This window comes from Gopherus flavomarginatus, chromosome 1, assembly GCF_025201925.1.
Source record: "Gopherus flavomarginatus isolate rGopFla2 chromosome 1, rGopFla2.mat.asm, whole genome shotgun sequence".
NCBI classification, from domain to species: Eukaryota; Metazoa; Chordata; order Testudines; family Testudinidae; genus Gopherus; species Gopherus flavomarginatus.
The window spans coordinates 70,290,589-70,318,501 of NC_066617.1; the positions used below are offsets into that span (position 1 = coordinate 70,290,589).

At 39.2% G+C, this 27,913-nt stretch overlaps 1 protein-coding gene and 1 pseudogene across 7 annotated transcripts in view; both read left to right on the forward strand.

The window, feature by feature from the left end:
• The window catches only part of CNOT2 (CCR4-NOT transcription complex subunit 2), a 152,119-nt gene that overhangs the window by 23,080 nt on the left and 101,126 nt on the right, over positions 1-27,913 (forward strand). For 3 of the 7 annotated variants that reach the window (XM_050935533.1, XM_050935538.1, XM_050935537.1), the window contains exon 2: positions 23,668-23,740. The exons of the other annotated variants lie outside the window; for them this stretch is intronic. The gene's annotated coding sequence lies outside the window, so the exon portion shown is untranslated. The remainder of the gene's footprint in view (positions 1-23,667; positions 23,741-27,913) is intronic. 7 annotated transcript variants of the gene reach the window in all.
• LOC127042712 (eukaryotic translation initiation factor 4E-binding protein 1-like) lies at positions 20,333-20,917 on the forward strand (annotated as a pseudogene).

Here is a 27,913-nt window from a genome sequence, read left to right on the forward strand (position 1 = left end):
CTTAAAGCTTTGTTTGCTCTAAATGGATGAACTTAAACGAACAGAATAAGTTACATGGTCTATGGTACTGTGTACTACGAGTGATACCACATGATAGACTATGGTGCACCATTTCCTCATTCCTGTATTATGAAGCTATGGCAATTTTATTATTCTACTCTGTTATAACTTTACTCCATATTTACCATTTTAATAATTTATTCAGTAAACTTATATTGTGGGATGGTGTGTAATTTGATACAAATAATCGATAAACAACATAGAATGAATAGGATGGACTTGTATTGGGTTATTGTGACAGTGCAAAACCACGAGAGCAGAGCTCTTCTATTTTATCAGATGAAATCTTAATAAGAAAATTAATATTACTACTTTGTGTTTTGGTTTTGAATATTTCTTTAGACTAAATGGGGATAGTAATGCTTTGATTTGTATTACTATAGATACGTTTAATATCACTGGTGATTAGAATATAAAATGTAAACAAATGTTTCAGACATTTCAAATCTAAAACAAATCAACAAATATGAAACAATGTATTGTATAATAATCCTATTGGAGTTCTGGTGACCTGTTCCGTGGGCACCACTCTTGAGTTAGTGGTACTAATACCCTTATTGGGATTACTGTTTTGTAATGGATAGTTACTATATATTTTAACCTGTGTTCAGATCTGTCTCTGACTTCCTATGTTCTTCCTTCCATGTTAGGCATGCATTGTGGCCAATATCATTGAAGTAAAGAACTGGTTTGGAGCTGTTGGTATTGAGCAACTGGTCATTTTGTTTGCTGTTTGTGTATGCTTCAGACACAGTGCCTCTGAACGCTGTGGTCCGTCCCTTTACATGCTCCAATCTGGGCATACCTTCTGTGAAGTGTGTTTTGGATTTTCTAGGTTAAAGGGTGCAATATACATGAAATATTGGTTTGTGGAGTTTTGTATCGTTTTAGTTTGTTCTGCAAACATTAAAAATAATTAAAAAAAAAAAACGAAAAATCCAACTTAATGTATTTATATAGAAGATCTGCAGCCTTAACAACTTTGACTGAGATCTGAAAGCTATAAATTGGTGTAGGCATAATAAGTATTTGGAATGCAAAACTCCAGTGAAAACATCATTGTACAGTAAGTGATGTTTGTGATTTAATAGGTGTTGCTCTTGCTTTTTTGGGGTCCATACTATACCAGCAAACTAACATAATATAGAGAGGTGTAAAATTAAGGTTCTGACCTTCTTTTTTTAGAGATCCTGGAATGTCTTTTGGCAAGATCCCTGGCATTAACCCTAGTTTCCTAACTAAATTAAGCAATAATATTTTCTCTCTAAATTTTCTTTGAAATTTTAATTGATTACAGTTGTCTCAACTTCCCATCCAAAACTAACAGTGCACAGCAGTAGTACACAATAAACAGCTGCCACATTCCATTTCAGAAATGGCTGATTTTAGTGGTGAATGAATTGATTTTTATAGTTTTGTTTAGTGTTTAAAAGAAAACCAAGATTCTTTCACTGTGTGTCAAACTTCGGTTTTAAAAATCCGTTGGAGTTTATGAATGTAGAAAGGTGCCTGAAATTGATATAACCTTGTGTACTTTCACTTACATCTAAATGTAAAGTGCTGTTGCTGAAATTTGAGTTTAAAGTGGCATTTGATGTTCTAGCTGTGGTGAGTTAAGTTCCAGTTCAATGGGAATCTTAATGATGGAGCTCTAAATCCCTGAAAATAAATAGCTGAAGAGGTGCTTACACAGCCTTTGTTAAAACAGCATAAATGAATTTTAGTAGTGTCAATCAAATGGAATACATAGATTAATTACTTTGATTGTTGCATACTACTGTCACACTATTTTTCACTCTTGTTGTATCCTGTAATGTTTGGTCATAATACCAGAATGTCTTGTCATAATTTGCGCTAAGAGAAAAGTCTACCTGTGAAAGAAGGCAGATGTCTAATTGAAAAGTGAAGCTATGCTGAACAGCATAAGATGCTGAATCTCCCCAATAAATAGGGTAACAAAACCTTGCATTGCACTTAACATTTTAACTTGTTTCCTCTCGTTTTGCAGATCCTTGAAGAGCAGTCCTATTCAAAGAACCAAATTTCCCTCTGCTAGAAGGCCAAGCCCCCCACTAGCCTTAATTCTGGTAGTTAGTTACTCCCACTAGTCATCCATCTATATTGGAGCAAATAGTGCTTGACTTTGGGAATGATGTTCTTCCTTATTACATTCTAAAGGTTTTTCACATGCCTCTTTAATATGCTCTGGGGAAGTTTGAGCTTCTGTACTTGATTTGCAAATATGGTTGAAGCAATTTCCACTCTCCAACCCTTATTGATGTTGGGTGTGATGTCATCAGTGGAGCATATGCTGAGGCATATCACATGGAAGTTGGCAATCACTTTGAGGAGGATTTGCTCTCAAGGACTTTCAAATGTAAGTTAAAGCATTTTAGCACAGCCATAATTTTACTACATTTGTGGGCAATTTTTTGGGGCATCCAGCACATAACTCTAAAGTAAATTTGTGCTTGTATACTTTACTGTGGGAAAAGTCCAATTTAGGATTCCCAATCAGTATACGCATAGAGCAGACAATTACAAATTTTTTTTTACATTTTAATATAAAACATTTGCAAAGTAGTGTCACCTTAATTTACCTAAGTCCTTAGTTTAAGGTTTTGTTTCTTCTGCTAAAATTCACTTCACAACAATCTAGAACAATGCAAAGACATGGCTGTGATGTCATCAGCTGTTGCAGAGGACCCATAGGTTCTTGATGTGAAGGTCTGGTAGGTAAGTAAAGGTGATACTGAAATCGAAAGACATTAGACATTATTTTTAAACCCTAGTTCCATGTGCATTCTACCATTATTTGTAACTTTGTTATTTGGTTTAAAATGTTTATCTTTTACCAAGCAAATATCTTGAACTATGACGACCTTTACAAATGACAGCTTGAGAGTACGCATGTAGAACATAGTCATCCCTTGATTACTGTCAAATGTAAGGCTTCCCCAGAAAGTCAAAAGGTGCTGCTTGTGGGGTAGCCATGAAAGGCAGAGGTTCAGGGCTTGAACTTTGTTGTCTGTGAGGATAGGTGAAGAGTAGTTGGTCTTAGAGCTCCCTTTTGTAATGGTTTAGGGAACACAGAAGAGAGAACTCATGGTAAGCTGTTGGATTTGCCTAAAAAAAATAACCAGTTTGAAGACACCCATTCAAATGTTGTTTGACAGATATGTAATAAAGAACAAGCAAATAACTTTTTTGGGGTGGTGGTGGTGGGGGCTCTCTACCTGTCAAGGAGAATGCGGTAAGGGGTCCACTCCCCTAGCTCTGCACCCTTCTCTTACTGCTCTTGTCGCAAAATCTCTCCATGTCTTTGTTTTCAGAGAACCCAGCTCATATGGGATTCCACTCCAAGGTAGTAGTGGTTCATCACTCCAGGTACCTTTTTGACTGGAGGCTGGTTACCAAATTAAGGGAAGCTCTTAGCTTTAGTAGTGGCCACTAGGATATCTACTTCTAGAGGATGGAGTCATGGGACCTTTCCTCAGGGGACCTGTCGAATTGGCTCTTCCCACCTGGAGAAGCCTTGAACCTCAGGTTTTGTTGTGTGGAGAATTGTAGGGGAATAGTCTATTTCTTTACTGGGGGCCAGCTCAGGAATTTTTTCAGCTACCCTCCTTATGAGAATCTGGCCATCCAGAGCTCCTCAGATCTGTCTCCTCCGGATCTCTAATCATTACAGACTGTTATGCCTGAAATGTTGTCTGAAGAAGCAGCCAAGGTTGTTACTCCTGCTCAAAGAGGGGAGCATTTGGAAATGGACTATGAACCTGATTTAGCATTGGATGAACACATGGGGTAACCTCTGCCATCTTTCCTTCTGAAGATGCTACACAGTTTCACAATTTGGTGGATAATATGGTGTCTACTTTAAATCTTCCTGCAGTACCTGTGGAAGAGACTTCTCACTCGGTGTTGGATATCCTTGGTCCTACCTCAGGGCATAGAATATCCCTACCCATTTTTTGGATAATTTGCTATAGCCAGCTATCTCTGTGTGAGCCATGCCTGCTTCTTGTCAACCTGTTTATAAGAAAGCTAATAAGTTGTATTAGATACCTTCTAAGGGGGTTTCCTACTTTCATACTCACTCAGGCCCAAATTCACTGGTAGTGGCTGCTGTCAGTAACAGGGCAAGATCTGGACAGTCGCACTCCACCCTAGCTGATAAAGGAAAATAATTGATTCACTGGTGAAACAAGTGTTCTCTTCATTGTTCCTTGGTAATAGGGTGGCGAATTATCTGGTGGTCATGTCCCTCTACCCGTTCCATTTACAGGAAAAGATGACATTTGTCCTTACAGGAGTTACCTGACAAGTAAAGATTGCCAAATGGTGGAGGGCCAAAATATAGCCCAGCATTCCCTCAGGGCCTCTCTTGACACTTCCGACTCTGTTGCCAGAGCATTGGCATCTCCTGTGACCATCAGAAGGCATACATGGTTTTGTTTTTCCTCTCTGTCTCTAGAAACACAGATTAAGTTGGAGGATCTCTCCTTTGAAGGGAAGGGCCTTTTCAGTGAAATGACAGATTATTGGAAACATTAAAGGAAATAAGGTTGCAGCCTTCTCTCTTAATTCTGACTACCTCTGCTAGGAGGAGATGACCTACTTTGTTTTTTTCCAGTACCAGAGCCCCTGCTCCCAGTCTTCATCTTATTTTTCATCATCAGAGAAGCCAACAGTATCAGCAGCCTTCCAGAGTCAACATAGTAAGAGGCCCTTAAAACTGAGGTCTAAGCCTAAATAACCTGCTTCTTTGTCAAGGAACAGCAAGCCTCAATTTTGGCGAGACTATCTAGAGTTGAGAATCAGTCAGTCTGCCTCCTTCTTTGGAGAGAAGCTTGCTCATTTTATTATGCATGGAGACTAATTATGTCAAACCAATGGGTTATAGAGACCGTAGAAAGGGGCTATGTACAATTTGAAAGATGCCCCTCCCCCCATTTACTTCTTCAAGAATCCCTCTCATGAGATTATTCTCTTGCAGAAGCAGAAAAATTGCTTCTGATAGAAGCAGTCAAAGAAGTCCCTGAATCCCTGTGGTGTCATGGCTTTTATTCCTGTTACAGAAGGAAGACATATGTTTATCCAATACTAGACTTAGGGGACTTGAACACACAAATTTAGAAGTCCTGGTTCCATATATTGACTTTGGCCTCCTTTCTATTGATTATGGGTTGATTTGTGACTTGATTTAAAGGATGTGTATTTTCATATTTCAATTTGTAATGCTTATCACCAATACTTCCATATTTTGGTGGCTGGATGTCATTTCCAATATAACCTGCTTATGTTTGGCTCCTCCACAGCACCCAGAATGTTTACAAAATGCCTCTGTGGTGGCAGCTCATTTGAGAAATCAGGGTATTTTTGTTTACCTTGGCTTATTGAAGGCCACTGTACGTGAGGACCTGTTAAGCCATTTTGTTTTGTACAACTAATTTCTTTTCAGGTCACTTATCTGTCCTACTCAATGGATTCCCTTTATAGGGACTTTGTGGAAGGCAAGGCTTTTCTATCAGATGGTAGATTTCTCAAGATGAGCCAGAATCTATTAAAGATTCAGTAGGGTTCCACTCAGAGAGTGAAATATTTCTAGGGTCTGATGGCAGCCGTTACTTACGTGATGCCATTTGCTTGTCAGAGAATGAGATCTAGGAAGCGCCAGATATCTCAGGTCAACAGAACATGTCAGGACAACATCCATATGTTTATCACCATACCTCAGAACATCATAGCCTACCTGAAATGGTGATCAGTAAAAACAAATTTGCCCAGAGATTTACAATTTAACCCCAGGATCTGTCTCCGATGGTTATGTTGGATGCATCCAACAAGGGTTAGCGGGGGCTATTTGAATCAGATGACAATTCAAGGACATTAGTCTTATCAAGAAACAGCCCTGCAAATAAATGTGTTGTAACAGAGTGGTTTGTTTGATCCTTAAGTCATTTCTTCATCACCTATAAGGGAGGGTTGTGCAGGTGGTGTTAGACAATACGTTGGCAATGTATTATATCAACAAGTAGGGGAGTGCTCATTCTGCTTCCCTGTGTGCAGGGGCTGTAAATCTATGAGATTGTTGTATCCTTTATGGTGTCTATCCCTGCTGCCCTGCATCTGGTAGGGGGAAACAATGTAGTTGCAGATTGGTTCAGCAAAGACAGCTCTCAGTGCATTAATAGCCCCTAAAGAATCAGTTGGTTCAGACCATGTTCTCCAGCTGGGATGGACCGGAGGTGGACCTGTTCACAATGAGGCCCAACAAAAAGTGTCCCCTCTTCTGTTCCAGAGCTGGTAGGGACAGTCTGTTCCTGCCTGACGCTGTGCTACTGCACTAGAGGAAAGGTTTCATGTATGCCTTTCTCTCCTTTCTGTTTATCCAGAAGGTAGCGAGAAAGATACACCAGGACAGGTCTTGAATGATTCTCATTGCCCCAGTTTGGCTGTGGTAATGGTGGTTTATGCATCTCTTTCAGTTGTCCAGCGGAGTCTTTGTGTGTCTTCCTCTGACACCGGACCTACTGTCTCAGCAGGAGGGCAAAGTCATTTATCCAGACCCACAGTCTTTTCACCTGACCAGTGTGGGTGATTGGACCTTGACGCTGTCTGCTTTTGAGCAGTCATGTTCTTTATTTGTGCAGGACACAATAAAACTCTAGGAAACAGTCCACTAGAAATGTTAACCATTTCAAGTGGACCAGATTTCAGGGAGGAATGAGGGCAAAAACCTGATTTCCCTTTAATCTATTTTCATTCCTTGTGTTCTGGAATACTTCATATACTTAATCCCAGGGTTATGTAACTCATTGTTAAAAGTTAATTTGGCAGACAGTTCAGTATATTGTACTTTTAGTTAATGGGAGATTACTGTTTTTTCATTGTTGGGTTAAAAGGTTTATCAAATGTATGTCCCTCTGTTAGGGATCTCAATTTAGTGTTAACCATGCTGGTAAAATGGTCCTTTGAACTCTTGGCAGAGTATACTCTCTATCACTTATCAAGACAGCCTTTAATAGTGACATGATGTCAGTCAGCAAAGTGAGTGAATTAAATGCCTTTATAGCTGATCCAGCTTTCACTTCTTTTCATAAAGACAAGTTAGTTCTCAGACTTGATCCCAGACTCTTACCTAAAATGGTGTCTGATTTTCACATTAATCAGATTATTAATTTGCCAATTTATTTTCGCTAAACCTCATTCTAATAAGAGAGAGTCTAGTCTACATTCTGTGGATGCAAGAAGGACGCTTGCTAATTATTGAGATGGAACTAAGTGGTTTTTGTAGATTGTCAAGTGAGTTTGGTTTTATTTGTTTTACACTTACAATTGAATGGTTACATGGTTTCCTGCCAGATTATATCTTTATGGATTAAACAATGTATTACTGGAAGATTCTCTGCACCTTGAAGTCTTTAAACCATGATTTGAGGACTTCAATGGCTCAGACATAGGTTTGATACAGGAGTGGGTGGGTGAGATTCTGTGGCCTGCGTTGTGTAGGAGGTCAGACTAGATGACCATAATGGTCCCTTCTGACTTTAAAGTCTATGATTCTATAACATGCTTGAAAAAGGTTCTGTGCCTGCTTTGATTTGACCACATTCCACAAGAGTGGTGACTATTTACTTTGCTTGTTTTAGGCAGATACCAATCGTTGCAGTTTGCAGGGCTGCAACCTGAATTTAGGTGCACACTTTCACTAAGTGATATTATTTGGATCTGGCCTCTAGAGCAGACACTAGATTTGGTAAAATGGTGCTGCAGTGTCTATTCAATTAGGGCTCTGTTTCTGCCTCTGGGTCAGTTTTCTGCACTAGTCATCAGTCTGTCCCATAAGTGGGGATATGCAGAGCCTGTCAAAGAAGAAATGAACTTGTAACTGAGATTCTTTGAGGTAGCTCTTCATATTTGCACTTCCTACCTCTTCTCCACTCTCTGAGCCCTTGTTTATTCTGTGTCTCTGGAAGGAACTGAGGTGCAGAGGGTACTGCTCCTCCTATATAGTCTCACCTTCACTACATCAGTGATACTGAGGGAAAGGAGGGGGCGAGAGTGCTCCAATTTAAACTGCTAGAAGAAGGTTCTATGCATGGCACCATAAGGTGGGGCAGTACCCATAAGTGAATATGCAGAGCCATCTTGAAGAATCTCGGTTAGAAGTAACCTTCATTTATGAAGAGGTAATCAAACCATAAAACTTGTTATAAAATGACAATTGCCGTAAGTGACAGGAGACCTAATACAAAAGCAACATTCTTTGGACCCTCCATATCCAAAAGTCTTAAAAGGGAATTCCCTCCTTCTGGTGGAAGGCAAATAAGATCTTTTCTCCTTTTCCTTTTTACAATTAAAGCAGTTGATATGACTTCCTCAAAGATAACACTTATGTCAGATACTCTGTCTTTAGTTTCCTACCTGAGATAAAAAAGAGCTGCCAAGAGTTAGAATTTTCACTGTGATAGTTAAGTGAGCAGAGGCAAATTCACAATTCAATAAAAGCAATGGGTGAAATTGCAGTGTTGTTTAAAACATAACTTTTTGTTAGTTTCCATGGTGAGTTCAATTTAATTGATTGCATGATATGGCCTGAATGCTTTTAAGGCTTTCCTAAAAGCCAAAGGCATATTGGCCTATCAGAAAAATCTACGAAAAAAGAAGTTGAATAAGTTGAAAATTGGAAATATTTATCATAATCCTAGACTGCAATCTATTAACATAGTAAAAGATTTGAGGAAGTGTTTTTTACTAATCAGTGGACTGTGACCCAACAATTCTAGCATGCGAAGTGATAGAATTAGAATATACTGTTTCTTAGATTCCCATATTGTTGACTGTTTCATTTATTAAAAATAAATCAAACCCTAAAGTTTCCTTTATTGTACTGAACAAATGAACTCAGGCCTTGTTACTGTAGATTCTGTACTAACATTTTTATGAAGTTAATATTGAATGCAATAGCTTCTTTTGTAGATATTTTATTATAAATCTGAATGAATATCCTGGCCTGTCTAGGGGACTAGTAGTCAAGCTTCAATCTAGCAACTCTAAATTTGATGGTCTGTTTTTGAATAACCATAACTAAAAGAGAAAAGTGTACTGGGAAAAGCTGCACGCCCAAGTAGATGATTAAGTTATTAGCAGTAAGTAGAGCTCCTATAGGGAATGGAAAGGAAAAAAGGAGTGATAGCAAAAAATGCAGCATCTTGGAGGTTAAATGTATGAATAACATGAGAATTGCTAAAAATCAAGCTGAATTTAATGCTTTCCAAGGAAATTAAATAATAAGGTTTTTTTTTTCTTTTGGTTTTAGTTATAAGGGAAATGAGGAAGGATGAGGTTGGGCCACTATGCAGTGTAGATGGGGGAGGAGATTTAAAGATAATTCAGGTATGGCTCAAAAACTAAATTTAATATTTTGCATCCGTTTTCAACTAGATGCAAGTTTCAGAGGGGCAGCCATGTTAGTCTGGATCTGTAAAAGCAGCAAAGAATCCTTTGGCACCTTATAGACTAACAGATGTTTTGGAGCATGAGCTTTTGTGGGTGAATACCCACTTGGTCGGATGCATGTAGTGGAAATTTCCAGGGGCAGGTATATATATGCAAGCAAGCTAGAGATAACGAGGTTAGTTCAATCAGGGAGGATGAGGCCCTGTTCTAGCCGTTGAGGTGTGAAAACCAAGGGAGGAGAAACTGCATTTATAGTTGGCAAGCCATTCACAGTCTTTGTTTTATCCTGAGCTGATGGTGTCAAATTTGCAGATGAACTGAAGCTTAGCAGTTTCTCTTTGAAGTCTGATCCTGAAGTTTTTTACTGCAGGATGGCCACCTTAAGATCTGCTATAGTGTGGCCGGGGAGGTTGAAGTGTTCTCCTACAGGTTTTTGTATATTGTCATTCCTAATATCTGATTTGTGTCCATTTATCCTTTTCCATAGAGACTGTCCAGTTTGGCCGATGTACATAGTAGAGAGGCACTGCTGGCATATGATGGCATATGTTACATTGGTGGACGTGCAGGTGAATGAACCGGTGATGGTGTGGCTGATCTGGTTAGGTCCTGTGATGGTGTCGCTGGTGTAGATATGTGGGCAGAGTTTGCATTAAGGTTTATTGCATGGATTGGTTCCTGAGCTAGAGTTACTATGGTGCGGTGTGCAGTTACTGGTGAGAATATGCTTCAGGTTGTCTGTGGGCGAGGACTGGCCTGCCAGCCAAGGCCTGTGAAAGTATGGGATCGTTGTCCAGGATGGGTTGTAGATTCCCTGATGATGCGTTGGAGGGGTTTTAGCTGGGGACTGTATGTGATGGTCAGTGGAGTCCTGTTAGTTTCTTTCTTGGGTTTGTCTTGCAGTAGAAGGCTTCTGGGTACATGTCTGGCTCTGTTGAGCTGTTTCCTTATTTCCTCGTGTGGGTATTGTAGTTTTGAGAATGCTTGGTGGAGATTTTGTAGGTGTTGGTCTCTGTCTGAGGGGTTAGAGCAGATGCAGTTGTACCTCAGTGCTTGGCTGTAGACAATGGATCGTGTGATGTGCGCGGGATGGAAACTGAAGGCATGAAGGTAGGCATAGCGGTCAGTAGGTTTTCAGTATAGGGTGATGGTAATGTGACCATCACTTATTTGCACCATGGTGTCTAGGAAGTGGACCTCCCGTGTTGATTGGTCCAGGCTGAGGTTGATGGTGGGGTGGAAGCTGTTGAAATCGTGGTGGAATTTTTCCAGAGTCTCCTTCCCATGGGTCCAGATGATGAAGATGTCATCAGTGTAGCGTAGGTAGAGAAGGGGTGTGGGTGGACGAGAGCTGAGGAAGCATTGTTCCAGGTAGGCCATAAAAATATTGGCATATTGTGGGGCCATGCGGGTGCCCATAGTGGTGCCACTGTCATCAAATTTGAAATAGTTGTGTGTGAGGATAAAGGCACAGAGCTCAGCCACCAGTTATTGGCATATTGTGGGGCCATGCGGGTGCCCATAGTGGTGCCACTGTCATCAAATTTGAAATAGTTGTGTGTGAGGATAAAGGCACAGAGCTCAGCCACCAGTTGTGCTGTGGCATCATCAGGGGTACTGTTCCTGACAGCTTTAGGGGGGCTGCCAACTAGATACAGTAACTCTTCACTTAACATTGTAGTTACGTTCCTGAAAAATGCGATGTTAAGTGAAATGATGTTAAGCGAATCCAATTTCCCTGTAAGATTTAATGTAAATGTGTGTGGAGGGGTTAGGTTCCAGGGCAGCTTCCCCTACTCTGCAAGCACTAGGGGGTGAGGGCTCAACCCTCAGCCTGCCCACTCCACCCCTTCCCCCAAACCCCCACCCTTGACCTGCTTCTTCCCACCCCACCTCCTCCCCCTTTACTTTGCACAGTGCATCCTGACTCCTCCCCCCTCCCTGCCTTCCCTTCTAAACACCGCAAGCTAGCTGGCTTGTTGCATTCGGGAGGCAGGGAAGAGAGGGGGGCGGCGCGCTGAGTCCTAGCTCCTCCCTCCTGCCCATGGCAATCAGCTGGCTTGCAGCGTTTAGGAGGGAGGGGGGAGGAGCGAGGACTTGGCGCAGGCTTCCTCTCTCTCCACCCCCACCTCCTGCCCAGGGCAATCAGCTGGCTTGCGGCGTTTGGGAGGCAGGGGAGGGAGGGAGAGCCTGTGTGCCGAGTCCTCGCTCTGCCCCCCTCCCTCGTGCCTCCAAAACACACAAACCATCTGATTGCTGTGGGCAGGAGGAGGGGGAAGGCACTGATCCGCGGGGTCTGCCGGTGGGTGGGAGATGCTGGGGGGAAGGGGGGCTGCCAGCTGTGGAGAAAGTAGGCAGCCAAACAACGTAAGAGCGGAGCATTGCACAACTTTAAATGAGTATGTTCCCTAATTGATCAACAACGAAACAACATTAAGCGGGACGACTTTAAGTGCGGAGTTACTGTAATTTAGTCTACAGCTTTTTCCTATTTTTTTATTAGTCAGTTGAAAGGCTTGTTGCATCTGAATTTTTGTAAAGCAAAAGTTATTATTCCACCATAGATTATTAGATCTTGGGAGAAGAGAGCTTGGTGGAATTAAAATGTGCATCTGTGAAGGAGAGATGGTAAAACAACAACACGATCCAACTGCTCCAACACACAAAATAGTCAACAATATGCAGATTTACAGAGTTGATCAGGTCAAAGCAGTACATACACACATTATTCCTTATGGGCAAAGAAGAATACATAGAACACTTAAGAGAAACATTTTAACACCAGTTTGGACAAAGTGTTTTACCTTCATGTGGGGGGAAACAAACTATCATTTTGGTATGTATCCATGACTCAGTTAACAGCTGATTTAACACATCAGTGAAAACAGAAAAAAGCAGAGAAATTATGGGCACGTCTTCACTGGCAGTGTTAAACAGCAATGCTTTAACGTGGCTTGTGTAGTTCTGGCAGAGCACTGGGAGAGAGCTCTTCCAGCACTCTAAAAAAACCCATCTCCACGAAGGGTATAGCTACCAGCGCTGGGAGCTGGTACACTGGAATTTTACAGTGCTGAAACTTGCTGTGCTCAGGGATGTGTTTTTTCACCCCCCTGAGCAAGAAAGTTGCAGTGCTGTAAATTGCCAGTGTAAAAAAGCCCTGAGAAGGGATATCATGTGAAAACCCATTAGCCTATGAATAGAGTGTGATCATAATGGGGGCCTGTATGGTATGAAAACGTTTTGCAACTCCATCCATCAAGGTTGCTGTTCCTGGAGTGTGTGACTATTTTCTCTGTCTTATTGTGAGGGTAGATACTAAATTCTCTTTTCATTCTGAGATTGAAGGAGGATGTGGAGACTTCTCATATTTCTTAAACTGTTAGATAATTTCAGAGCTAATCAAGAAAGGATTCATTTCAGTGTTCTCTCAGAATTTATTTTTATTTCCCTGATTCAGTTCTCTCTTAACTTGAAAACTGAATGTGCTGTTAAAGCCATGCTCAGTTTGGTTCCCTTCTCCAGAGCAAGTAGATGCCCAGGCTAATGTTTATTAACAGTAGTTAAATGCTGTCTGTTACCCGTTTATCCAGGAGAGGAAAAATATGAAATGAGAATTTCTCTGAGGGATGAAACTTGGAAACAATTTGTCAAAATCTAGGGTATTGGGCACACTTCCTCTTTATCCAACAAATATCTAATTCAAAACATTGGTTCAGCAATCAGATAACAGTGGATGAGCATTGTGAACCGTGTAAATACTAGATATGCATCCATTCACATCTCAGTATTAAACATCTTTTGCCTCTCTCATGTAACTGCCAACATTTGGACAGTTATCTGCAAACTAATCTCAGAAACATGAAGCTACCTCATTACTGCTGTTAAATTCTACCTCCTCAGCCTTTATGGTTGTCCTTATAAAATCCTATCTTTAAAAATTACCTTACAGCTTTTAGCTTTATGCAAATGATTTACTGAGACATAAGCACTTACAATTAGATTGCTTAGGGCTTGGCTACAGTCGAAACTCCAAAGCGCTGCCGCGGGAGTGCTCCTGCGGCAGTGCTTTGAAGTGTAAGTGTGGTCACGGTGCCAGCGCTGGGAGAGAGCTCTCCCAGCGCTGAAGGTACTCCACTTCCCTGAAAGGATTACTTACAGCGCTGGGAGCCGTGCTCCCAGCGCTGGGGCTCTGTTTACATTGGCGCTTTACAGCGCTGTAACTTGCTGCCCTCAGGGTGGTGTTTTTTCACACTCCTAAGCGAGAAAGTTGCAGCGCTGTAAAGCGCCAGTGTAGCCAAGGCTTTACCTTGAATTTATGCGTTTTGGAGGGAGTGTTCTGCATGCTGTGCTAGAAAGTTGGGTTTTTTTTGTATTTTAGATTAATATGATTCCCATTTCTAGTTTTTTTTTATTTAATTATTTTCCTGTTGTTAGGATATGCTTTTGAAAGAGAGATTAGAACTTCCTTTAGTAATGTCTTCTCGAAGATCGCTGCAACCAGTCTGACCCTGCTTTAACTGATAAGGGAAGAAGGAAATTTTCATGATTATAGTTAAGTTTTTAAAAAATAGCATTCTGTTATATCTTAGGGCAAAGCCTCAGTATGCAAGTTTAAGTATGGAATTAGGCTTCTGGCAATGAGTTGAAATGGTGTGTCCTACTTGAGGCTCAGCCCATGGCTGTATGGTCATATGACCATTTTAGCTGAGCTGGACAAAAATCAATAGTGAGGACATTGGTGAACTTGGTCACTTAGGGTAAAAAAAAATCAGATAAGACAAATTTCCCTTTTCTTAGACTATGTAGTCATCCACTGAGGATGGATGGATGGATGGATGCATGCAGAGATTTTGTCGTAAGGCTCTATGTACACATCAGCTGTATTCAAAATAAATACCAAAATATTTTTGTCAAACAAAAGAAGAAAATCAGAGAATTGTTGATGCTGACTTTAGAGAGGTGTTCAAACTGATTTGAAAATAAAATGATCCATTTTTTATTAACTTGTAAATAAAGTGAAAATAGTTCCTTGCTTTTTCTTTGTAGATGTTGAATATTTCTGAATGGAGAACAAGTTTCTTATTGCATTCACACTCCTGAAATGTAGATGAAATATAAAAAAGTTAATTTTAAATCTTAAAATGACTAAAAAGAGAGACATCCAATAGCAAGTAAGTTCAGAGTTCAGATTGCTTTCCTTTCTTGATTTTCCTTTTGTGTATAATTTGGACCCTCAGGATGCCAATTTTGATATCCCAGTGTACCCCTGCCATCTAGTATGAATGCTAGTGAACCAAAATCTGTAGTACCAGATGTTCCAGTTTGGGTTACTGTCGCCTTTTCTGAAGGTTCTTCATGATTATAGCAGAAGTTGCAGCAACCTTTAATAACAAGCTAGCCATAAATATGCTACTTGAAGGCTAGTTATTTTGGTTCATTCCTAGATTCCAGAAATACAAGTGATTTTCTAAATCATTTTAGTTGTTCCAAAATCTGATCAGCTGTGTCCTGCTTTTAAGGGCCAAATGTTGCATCCTGACCACTGATAATCACTTAGAGCCCTTCTAGGCAATTGTATAATGCAAGGGAAACACAATGTGTCTGAGGGTATTGAATAAATGTGAGTACCGTCACTGGAGATATCTGCCTTTTTCATAATCTGAGATTGACCTAGGATGAGTGTCATGAAAATTGATTTATTGTATTATTAAACTACCCTGTGACAAGTAGAAACTCTGGTATTCTCTCTAAATCTAGGCCCTAAATTTCTTTTTGTCTAGGCCAAAATTTAGGTCCTCTGAACATCTTTGTTCTATTCTTTGAGGCCAAGGGTCTCTAAAGAATGCTCAGCAACAGATAGACTTTATTATATATCTCTGAATCTTAGAATCAAAGAGGTACTCTTTCCCCCTTCATTGCTGAGCCTGTTCTGTAAATATTACTATGCTGGATGGAAATGTTTCAAGTGGTGTAGTATTTAGGATAGCGTTGTGGTCATCCTACTTTCTTGCACAAACAGTATGGGTTGATGTTCCTCATGATGACATCTGTTCCTTTCTAGATTCTGCCACTTTCTCTCAGAGCTTGCTATCAATCATATATATTTTGGTGAACAGAGAGTAAAAGAACTTGCATAGATGCTTCTTTACTTTCTTATATTCCAACTACCTATTCTGATCTGCATTTTGTGTGTAAACAGTTCATCCGTGAACTGTGTGCTATAACAATAGTTATTTGTTGAGGCTATCTATTAATCATTGACAAATTTTTATGTTGGAAACTGCGGAATCTCTGTTAGGGCTGAGCAGTACATGAGCATAACTGAATGGGAAGGAAGATGCCAGAAATGAAGGTTCTGTGGTTCACTGCTGCTTGCTCTCAAAAGAGAAGAAACAATCCATCAATCTGGATTCATAGATTCATAGACTCTAGGACTGGAAGGGACCTCGAGAGGTCATCAAATCCAGTCCCCTGCCCTCATGGCAGGACCAAATACTGTCTAGACCATCCCTGATAGACATTTATCTAACCTACTCCTAAATATCTCCAGAGATGGAGATTCCACAACCTCCCTAGGCAATTTATTCCAGCGTTTAACTACCCGGACAGTTAAGAACTTTTTCCTAATGTCCAACCTAAATCTCCCTTGCTGCAGTTTAAGCCCATTGCTTCTTGTTCTATCATTAGAGGCTAAGGTGAACAAGTTTTCTCCCTCCTCCTGATGACATCCTTTTAGATACCTGAAAACTGCTATCATGTCCCCTCTCAGTCTTCTCTTTTCCAAACTAAATAAACCCAATTCTTTCAGCCTTCCTTCATAGGTCATGTTCTCAAGACCTTTAATCATTCTTGTTGCTCTTCTCTGGACCCTTTGCAATTTCTCCACATCTTTCTTGAAATGCAGTGCCCAGAACTGGACACAATACTCCAGTTGAGGCCTAACCAGCGCAGAGTAGAACAGAAGAATGACTTCCCATGTCTTGTTTACAACACACCTGTTAATGCATCCCAGAATCACGTTTGCTTTTTTTTTGCAACAGTATCACACTGTTGACTCATATTTAGCTTGTGGTCCACTATGGACCCCTAGATCTCTTTCTGCCTTACTCCTTCCTAGACAGTCTCTTCCCATTCTGTATGTGTGAAACTGATTGTTCCTTCCTAAGTGGAGCACTTTACATTTGTCTTTATTGAACTTCATCCGGTTTACCTCAGACCATTTCTCCAATTTGTCCAGATCATTTTGAATTTTGACCCTGTCCTCCAAAGCAGTTGCAATCCCTCCCAGTTTGGTATCGTCTGCAAACTTAATAAGCGTACTTTCTATGCCAACATCTAAGTCATTGATGAAGATATTGAACAGAGCCCGTGTCAAATGCCTTACTAAAGTCTAGGTATACCACATCCACCGCTTCTCCCTTATCCACAAGGCTTGTTATTGTATCAAAGAGAGCTATCAGATTGGTTTGACACGATTTGTTCTTTACAAATCCATGCTGGCTATTCCCTATCACTGTACCACCTTCCAAGTGTTTGCAGATGATTTCTTTAATTACTTGCTCCATTATCTTCCCTAGCACCGAAGTTAAACTAACTGGTCTGTAGTTTCCTGGGTTGTTTTTATTTCCCTTTTTATAGATGCCATTTTCCAGTGTTCTGGAATTTCTCCAGTCTCCCATGACTTTCCAAAGATAATGGCTAGAGGCTCAGATACCTCCTCTATTAACTCCTTGAGTATTCTAGGATGCATTTCATCAGGCCCTGGTGACTTGCAGGCATCTAACTTTTCTAAGTGATTTTTAACTTGCTCTTTTTTTATTTTATCTTCTAAACCTACCCCCTTCCCATAAGCATTCACTACGTAAGACATTACTTCAGACTTCAGTGAAGACCGAAACAAAGAAGTCATTAAGCATCTCTGCCATTTCCAAATTTCCTGTTACTGTTTCTCCCTCCTCACTGAGCAGTGGGCCTACCCTGTCCTTGGTCTTCCTCTTGCTTCTAATGTATTGATAAAAAGTCGTCTTGTTTGCCTTTATTCCCATAGCTAGTTTGAGCTCATTTTGTGCCTTTGCCTTTCTAATCTTGCCCCTGCATTCCTGTGTTGTTTGCCTATATTCATCCTTTGTAATCTGACCTAATTTCCATTTTTTATATGACTCCTTTTTATTTTGTAGGTCATGCAAGATCTCGTGGTTAAGCCAAGGTGGTCTTTTGCCACATTTTCTATCTTTCCTACCCATCGGAATAGCTTGCTTTTGGACCCTTGATAGCATCCCTTTGAAAAACTGCCAACTCTCCTCAGTTGTTTTTCCCCTCAGTCTTGATTCCCATGGGACCTTACCTATCAGCTCTCGGAGCTTACCAAAATCCGCCTTCCTGAAATCCATTGTCTCTATTTTGCTGTACTCCCTTCTGCCCTTCCTTAGAATTGCAAACTCTGATTTCATGATCACTTTGATGAATGAGGATGCAGAAAAAAGGCCTTTGAAAGAAATACTTTTGGCGGGGATATTTAAATGTTCTTATTCTGTATTAAAAATGCAGATGTCAACATTGCATTGAGGCATGATAAGTAAAAGTGAAACTGACTCATTATCGAATCTCAAGAGCAAAAAGGAAAGTTGGCACAAATATTGAAAAATCTTTCAGAAATGTTTTTAATGTAAGATGGTGACATAATGTAGTCTCCCCCGCCTTTATATTGACAATGACTTTATTCTGTAGATGCTAAAATACTGTCCAGTTGTCTTTATCCTATATGGAACCTTAGGATTCAGCATCTGTTTCATCTTTTGTATTTTGGCTTACTCTATATTTGAATCTAATAGAAGCTATTGCAACTGCTTACTGCTCTTCAAGTTGCTTTTCTGAGGACCAGGATGACTTATTTTCTAAGGCTATATCTGCACTACAGACCTGACAGCTGCAATGCTGTAAGGTCTTCTGTATAACAGCTCTATGCTGGTAGGAGAGAGCTCTCCTGCTGGTATAATTAAACCACCCCCAACTAGTGGTGCTAGCTATGTCTGTGGGAGACTTCTGCCAACATAGCATTGTCTACACTAGAGCTTTTTGTTGGCGAAACTTTTGTCAGACAGAGGTGTGTTCCCCCCCCCCCCCGAGCAACAATAGTTGCTAACAAAAGTGCTAGCGTAGACATGGCCTACGTCTCCAAATTTCCTCTATGCTATTGAACAATATTCTCTTCTGTTAGCTCATGTTAAACTAGGATAAGGATAGGAACTGCTGCTGGGCCAATCATATCTCCTCAGCATTGCAATTCAATGTAATTCAAGGATCTCTTTTGGGCAACTGTCAGAGAAATTATTATAAAAAAAGAAAGATGCAATTGCTAACACTGTAAGTAAAATCTTCATATATTTTTGTAACAAATTTTTGGAAAATTGAAAAATGCATGTAAAAAATGTTTCGAAGAGGAATGGCCAGGTTAAATTCACTTTTTTAAAAAGTGTGAATATATTTTATTTTAAATTTCAGTTTTAAACTACAGGCTAAGACTTAGCATGACAGTTGGTTTGTTTCTTACAACTGAAAGGCCTGTATTTAAATCCTTTAACCCTATTTCCACACTGTACTGTCTCTTCGTTTACATTTCTCGCATATTAAACAATGCAAATAGATTAGCAAATTTCACTTTTGTTTATATTCTGTAGCCAAACCTTTTCATTTTCTTACATTCTAACAGTGTTGCATTGTTTGATTGCAGAAACCAAATTATTGTTGAAACTGCGTAAGTAAAATTGAAATACTTAATAAAATTAGCTTTACAAAATTTACACGATAGACCAAATTTGGCCTCAAAATGCTCCTGAAATTAAGCTGAAGGTAAGAAATTTGTAATACAACTATTGGAAAAAAGTTCAGATTATTTTTAGAGACTGTTGAAGTAGTGTTTCAGCATGGAATGTGTTAATTTTGTCTTGTAAAGTGGATTAGTATTGAGAGATGCTATTATTTTCATTAATTCATATAACTTAATTTGTTGATACCTTAATGAAACCATGTTTTAAAATTAAAGTAAAATTTGGTTCCATTGGCAAAATAGAAGCTCTCTTTTATTGAAATGTTTCAACAGAATAGTGTATTTGTTTTGGTTTTGATAAGAGGAACTGGGATGTGCTTGACTAGAGTTCTTACTTTTTTTTTTAATTGGGGGGTGGGATGAGAAGGGGCTTTGTCTTTATACCTGTCAGAGCTTCGTCTTTCTACTACATTGAGGGTCTCATTCCTGCTCCATCCAACCATGAGTAGATCAGAGTGTCTTAGAAGGTCATCAGTTCTGTTTTTTAATCGATGAAAGAGGGTCATAATATAGTGGCACAAGGCATTTTTCCACCACCAGAACTGAAAGTGATGCCTCTTCAGTGCAGTCAGTTTATACTTTTAGGAAGTAAGAGATTAGAGCAGGGATGGCCAAACTGTGGCTCTTGTACCATTAAAGTATGGCTTGCAGAGCCCCCCCTACGTGTCTCCGCACCCCATTCTCCACCAACCAGACTGTGGGGATGAGCAAGCTCAGGACCTCTGCCTTGCAGCAGGGTGGTGAGGGTAGGCATAGGTGGGGGGTCTTGAGGCTTTAGCCTTGGCGCACCTACTAGGGTTTGGGGCTTCAGCAGGAGCGGGGCTGAAACCCCAAGCGCCAGCAGGTGCCTTCTGTGGGCGTGAAGCCCCAAGCTCTGGCAGGTGCGTCCTGTCTCTCAAACTTCTGAAGATTGTCTGTCATATGTGGCTCGGAGATTCGGTAAGCTTGGGGCTGGCGGGCGCACGGGCAGCCCCAGTCGCCATGTCTGGGAGCTGCAGCCAGGGTCACATGCCAAGCCGGTGCATCCCTGCCGAGCGCCTCAGCCTGCCTGACGGGGCCCCGCTGCTGCCCGGCGACTACAGCACCACGCCCGGGGGCACGGTGTTTGGGACCACTCCGGGCTGTACAAGAATTATTTATGACTGGAAGTTTTTGATGGAATGCTGCAATTCCCCAGTTGCCAAAACCTCACCTTGTGACCTTCCAGACATTCCAGGTGTTACCAGTCCAAATGTGGAGAAGTTGAAGATTTGAAAACAACCATGTCCACAATTACTTGGAGAAGATTGGCGTAGGTGAGGAAGCTCAATTTGACATGGACATCTAAAGTGTGTGCCATGAGAGTGTTTGTCCGGTGAAGAATGGGACCTCAGTGTGAGGGCTCCCACCAGCTAGGCTTTTAGAATAGCCGTGCTTTTCTGAGCGACTTGCTCTTTCCTACGAAGGGCAGTCCATTTGCTTTGACTGAGAGCTGAACACATCTTGTTACATGAGGACTGAAAGTATCAACCAATTTATATAGGTGTAAATCCCTGGCCCCTGCTGGCTATGGGCAACACTGAGAGGAGAAAAGCGCTCTGATTTTTTTTTTGTTTCATGTTTCTATGCCTTTGTTAATTGGTGTATATCAGTACTGTAAAGATGACTGAAATGTAGTATCAGGGGAGTAATAAAATCATTTGGGGTCTCAAGGTTTGGGGATTAATGCTGTTTAAAAAAAAAAAAAAAAAAAAAAAAAAGCTTGGCCACTCCTGGATTAGAGGAACTGGGTCATTTGCAAGGCACTGCAGAACATTGCTCCTGTAAGCAACTCAACTGACTCAAGGATTTGTCTTTTTACATGCAGGAGAAAATGGTAAACAAGTGATGTGAAATGGAATTAGAGTACTACATTAGCTGAACGGATATACTTTTTAGTTCTCTTTGCTAAAATATACACTGTTTCTTTTGTTCTTTGGACTGGTCAGGACAGGAGTAATGCAGAGAGTGCACACTCAGCCCTTAAGAAGAGAGAATACATCTTGTTTGTCTCTACAGTAACCTCTTCTGAGTGTTTTAAATAGCAGCATCAACAGGCTGTAAAGGAAAGTTTCTTCTAATTCTCTCCCAGATAATGATGGCTATAATCTGTAGTATTGTGGTCTGAATCTGTAAAAGTAAATGGGAATGGTAAAGGAATCCTGTGGACTTTTAACAACAATGAAGATAATTCCTGAACAACCAAATTGAACATTCTCAAAGATTAACATCTATTCACAGGATTATAGGTTATTTTGGAAGAGGCACACTGTGTTTTAGTAAATATGATAGTTATTGCCCATCATGGAAAAACTTAGTTTAAAAAAAAATATGTGTTGTTGTTTTGGTTGATTACCTACACCTATTAAAAAGTGCCCACAAAAAAAACCAGCGATAGAGGCAACAGTCATTTAAACCCAGAGATAAATTGGAATTTTAAAATGCAATTTATAATTAAATCTTTGATACAACCTCAACATTAGCAACATTAAAGAACAAATCTGTAATGTGCATCTGAGTTACAAAGAGTGGAATGATTTGTTCTGAATTTCCTCAAGTAATCCTACAATTTTATAGTTTTAATTCCAGTAGGTTTGGGGTGGTGTATTCTCAAAATCTGGGTCACAGCTCCAGTGGAATCTCTAGATATTTACTTTTTTCTACCTGTATTGAAATACGACCCCAAGTATCTGAAACTTCTTGTTCAAGATTAAGAAATTTACATATGTGGTTTTAGATTTTTGTGTTCAAAGGGTGCAGGTAATTATGTGAAAAGTCAAAGTTCAATACATATTTTTTTAAATTGCAGCTTTGCAGCAATACTTTACACAGAGAGTACATTTTTTAACGTAGTTTCTAACTCAGTTGCTAAATGATATTGCAATTGGGCATGGGTCCAACAATGCTCCAGCTATCCTGGGTCCCACGGGGCAAAGGCCAAACCAACCCCTCTCACTACTTGCTTTAACTATCTTCATGAGACACACACTAGGTGTTTGTATCTTGCATTCTTCTCAACACTTCATGGTATAATAGCAATATATTTTTATTGCACCTCTCTGTGGTGGAAATTTTATATAGCGCTTCTGAGAACAGCCTTGCATAGGTATTTGTAGGAGGGAAAGTGAAGAATAACTTTAAAAATTTTATTATACAGCACAGTTAACCTTTGCTACTATCGGTAGTTCCCAGCTTGGTAACACCTTAATTATATGAAAAGTACCACATACTCTTCCATGCAAAACCTGTGACTTTTACATCTCGTCCAGAAGATCATCCTTCACCAGCACAATGCCGTAGAATACCATATTGAGTCACAGATTATGGTAGATCCTACGATGTCAGTACCACATCCTGCACCATCTGGGTTTTCTATGGATGTGTCCAATTCAAGTATTGCCAAAGTTTCCAAAATCCAAAGAGATTACAGTCCAAGAGGGTCCCTTTTCCTCCTAATTTTTCATGCTGTAATTTAAAAAAAATCTTTATTTCTCTATTGGCTTTGGTTTTCCTCCCTTGAGCTTATTCAGTCAAAGCAAGCTGATTTGGAGGCCTGCTCATCTTTCTGCTGTCCCCTGGGATCTGGAAACACAGTTTGACTTCTCCTGCTGTCTTCACTGATTTTTTTTTCCCATGTGTATTATCTCTAAACACTATTATTATTTATACATAAGCATAGCATTTACTTGCATTCTCCTCTCAGGGCTGTTTGGAATCCCTTTGTTTCATCAGCTGAGGATGCCAAATTTCCTCTAAGGTGCAGTAGTAGACTGGGGGCGGGAGGCCTGGCCTGGCCTGTAAGGTGCAGTAATAGAAAGAGGGGGTAGGAGCCTCCTAGAATAAGACAATAGAAGCAAAAAATAATACAATATATTGTTTTCTTATGGTTTAGTACTAGACTTTATTTCCAGTATGTATTTTTTTCAGAAAAAGGCTTGCTTAGTTTTTCTTTAGGTTCGAGAATAGTCACTAGTATTGTGTAAAAGACATGTTTTGACAGGCTTTGTCTCTTCCTCTATAAAATGTTAAAATTTGTCCATTTAAGAAATTCTTAGCAAGAATTTAATAGTAGTTAATGCTTTTATTGCATTTAGTTCTTTAGTTTTAAAAGCTACTAATGCGCCCTTTTTTCTCAACCAAGAAACTGAACAGGCATATAAAAATGTGAATGGGAAGTGGTGTTGGTGGTGTTGGTGTTTGTTTTATTGTTTTAACTTACAGAACAATTAACTGTCTTACTTGCTCAGATTCTCAATGTATCCTTACTAATAACTTTATTTAATCTACTTCATTTACAGGAAGTGTTCTTCAGTCAAAGTTTGCTTACCTCAGCAGAGACAAAAATTTAATGGGCAAAAGTACAGTGTTTAGGTAGGTAGATATTTTCATGGTGTGCTCAAGGTTCTTCTAGGAAGGACTTCCATTTTAATGGAATAGGCTTCAGAATTAAAGATATTGTGCTTTAAAAGTATTATATGATGGATTCCATAATGAAATGATGAGGAAGGTTTGTCTGAAATGTTGTTAATGTCGTCAGTTAATTGCTCTTCAAATTTACGTTTGTTAAATGAGACTATAGAAAGTTCTTCAGAATGTTGTGTTTGATTAGTTCATTTCCTTGTGTACCTTTTAACTTTGCAAATATTTTTATTTAATACTTGTACACAAAAGATACTGTGTTCTTTTTGACTTTCTAGCATTTGAAATCTAGAATGTCAATTTCCTAATAAATTATGACAGGAATAGACTTTCTTGACTTATCAGATATTTTTCTACATTTAGCGTAGCGGAATGTAGTGAGTTTCACTTAAATAATAAAAGTTTCTTTTCCAGTTTGTCATAATTATCTCTGTAATACTCTTTATTGCTAATAAAAATTACTGTTAAGAGACCACCAATGTGGTTATGAACAGCGGTATGCACAGAAGATAGATGAGGCTTACATTCCTTTTTACAGATGTTTTCTGTATCCTCTTCCAACACAAACCTGAAACATGAACTATAGTTTTTTTTTTCAAATTAATATAGTCTAGTTTGCAAATATTTATTGGATTCCTTTGCATCTCTTCAGATCAAACAAATCTTACAGGTTAATAATAGTCCCTGAAAAGCGTTTTTTCATTTAATGCTCATTAAGAAAGAAAGAAAAAAGACACAGACTGAAAACATATTTCTTTATAATTACGTAGGGTATTTCTTAAATGGTATTACATTTAATTCAGATAAAATGCCTTAGTGCTCTACCATTAAAAGTGGAAAGTTTTTTTTTTTTTTGTTTTGTGAAATGTATGTTTACTTTAGACAGTGTTTTAAAAACATTGCAGAGTTTAATAGCATGGTTTTTACACCATGTATCCAATGTAATAATACAATTAAGCATTAATCAGTTCATAGCATGACTTAAAGGGAGGGACTCTGTTAAATAAAAAATGAGCTGGCGCTTGCAAATAGAAATTTAAAACTAATTTTTTAAAATAATATAATTATTATTATTATTATTATTATTATTATTATTTATTATAATATAACCCCACACAATGGAAACAGGATTTCATGTAGGAGCCTACAGAAAAGTAAAATGCCAAATGATAGGAGAAAATGATCATGTTCATCAAAAGCTGTTAAAACAAAATGAACATGGAAATAACAGAGATGGTGATAAGAACAAGTCAGAACATGTCTTAACTAAATAAGAAACTTAAACAAGACAGCTATATGTAAGAGTTGCCAAATATCAGGAATAACTTGCCTGTTGTTTTTTGTCTGTCTTCACACTTTTTGATCAATACTTGCTTAGTTTTAATTGTTGAACAGTTTCAGAAAGTGCTAAAAATTATTTTTCTTTGACTTGCTATCAATACTGTGATGTAGCCTATTGTGCTTAAGTTGTAGCTACTAAAATATGAAGATGAATCTTTCTCTTGTATACTTCTTTTTCCTTGTTATGGGGATTTCTAATACCCTGGTGGGAGAATGCCAGACTTGGCATGGGATGGTTTCCTTCTATGTAGCTTACGAAAAAAAATTCTGCCTCTAAAAGTAGTGTCTAAACTGATGGTTTTTCCTCAAAGCAAAACTGGACAATACACCTTATTTCCCACCAAGAGGCTAATTCTCATGAACACTTTCCTTTTTGTATTTTAATGAACTGTCTGTTCCTGAGGCATTGTAGGCTTACCTTCAGTCCCCAACACAGTGCATAAAAGAAGTTGAATGCCAGCATGGCATTTCCATTTCCATTTGTCTCTTCTGATCTCAGTTAGCCGTCATTCAAAACACAACAGTGAATGAATATGTGCTGTTACCAGCAAATTCAGCAGTGGCCAACTGCAATCCCTGTAAGCTGTGGCACAGTCCAGTATCCATGGTCTGAAGACAAGACCCATACTGAGTTAAGGACTGTGACAAGAGGCAGATTGCTATTTTTGCTGATGTACTGATTTAATGTGAACCAGGCAATAGGAGCAGCTATGTGAGTCAGAAGCTCTACACACTTTTTGGGAAGAAAGGCCCTTTAAAACAGTAAGGTCAGAATTTGTGAGGTGGCATGACATTAAAGGCTGGCTAGCACAGCTGAATAGTAGGTGAAATTATCCCTCTACGTTGACAATAGTCTTTACTTCTTTTCCGCTTGAAGTGTTAAAATGGCTTTGTTCCACAAGGTAGACATGCAGGGATTATGCAGGCTGATTTCCAGACTGCTCTTTCTCTTCCTCCTCCCTCCTGTTTCTCAGGAAGGCCTGTCTGCGCTAAGGAGAAATCTGAGCAAATATGGAGGAAGACAAGCCGCAGACACTAACCTCTATATAAAATGAGAGGCCATTGCCAAAGACTGAATAGATATCCTACAAAGAAATGGGAGAGTCCTCATAAAGATCGATTCTCAATATACGTTTCTTCCTTCATTAGGAATAAGAACTGAGACCAAGCAAAAGCTCTATTAATAAGAAATAAATCCAGGAAATCCTGCAGATCATCCGGCTCTCAAAGGGACTTGAATCTAAAAAATTGTTCAGGAAACATGAGGGAACAAGAACTTAATTTCAGTTCATCTTTCACCAAAGAGAGATTCAGATAGTCCACTTTATCAGGAACTGAGATTTAGTGTGTGTTCTCTGTAATTCTTCAAAAGTATGACAAGAAGAATAAGTTAGTACACAGTGCATAGTCAGAGAGAAAAATAGAGAAGATGACAATTCAGGAACATATTTTCCCATAAATTAAAGAATAATTCTGCATTTCTATTTAGTGTTCTTGAAGATATCTGTTCAGAGTGGGAACATCCCAACATGTCAAGAAAACTCTGCTGTCAGATATATATGTTCTAAACTTTTCCAACATATACAGTGGACTGTCTCACTCCCCATGGTTGATGCTGCTGTGATGTCATTAGTTATAGTTATACCTTTAATGATTTTATTCCAGAAGAACCTAGAAACAGAAATAACTGTTGGTTTCAGGACTGTTGACAATTGCAGTTCCTCATATTTCCTCGCCTCCCCCCCCCATCTGTTTTACTAGAGCCTTGCTTGCCTGGGCCAAGTTCAAATCTATCTTAAAGAAGTCTTCTAGTTTCTTCTCTTGTGTCCTGTTATCTAGCAGATAATGACCGTTAACATGGTTTCCAAGTGGCACACCTGGCTGAGAATTGAAAAACAGACCATGAACAGAGTAGCTGACACTGTCCAATTACTTCAGAGGGAGACTTACAGGAACGTCTAAATGCCTGTAGCAGAAACGTACCCTTCCCCCAGCTTTGGTATGTAGACAGAAAAAAAAGCCATATGATTTTTACCTTGGTATAAAACTAGAGCTGTTGATTTAATCGCAGTTAATTCATGTGATTAACTCAAAATTAATCGCATTTAAAAAAAATAATCACAGTTTTAAACACACTGTTAAACAATAGAATACCAATTGAAATTTATTAAATATTTTTGGATGTTTTTCTACATTTTCAAATATTTTTATTTCAGTTACAGCACATAATACAAAGTGTACACTGCTCATTTTATTATTTTTTATTATAAATATTTGCACTGCAAAATGATAAAATAAATAGTGTTTTTCAGCTAACTTCATACAAGTACTGTAGTGCAATCTCTTTATTGTGAAAGTGCAACTTACAAATGTAGGGGTTTTTTTTGTTACGTAACTTCACTCAAAAACAAAACCGTGCAAAACTTTGCATTGCAAAGTATTTACGTGCCAGATATGCTAAACATTCGTGTGCATCTTTATGGTTCGGCCAGCATTCCAGAGCACATGCTTCCATGCTGATGATGCTTATTAAAAAACAAAAAAAAGTGTTAGTTAAATTTGTGACTCCTTGTGGGAGAATAGTATGTCTTCGGCTCTGTTTTACCTGAATTCTGCCATATATTTCATGTTATAGTAGTCTCGGATGATAACTCAGCACATGTTCATTTTAAGAACACTCGCTGCAGTTTTGACAAAGCACAAAAAAGGTACCAATGTGAGATTTCTAACGATAGCTACAGCACTCGACCCAAGGTTTAAGAATCTGAAATGCCTTCCAAAATC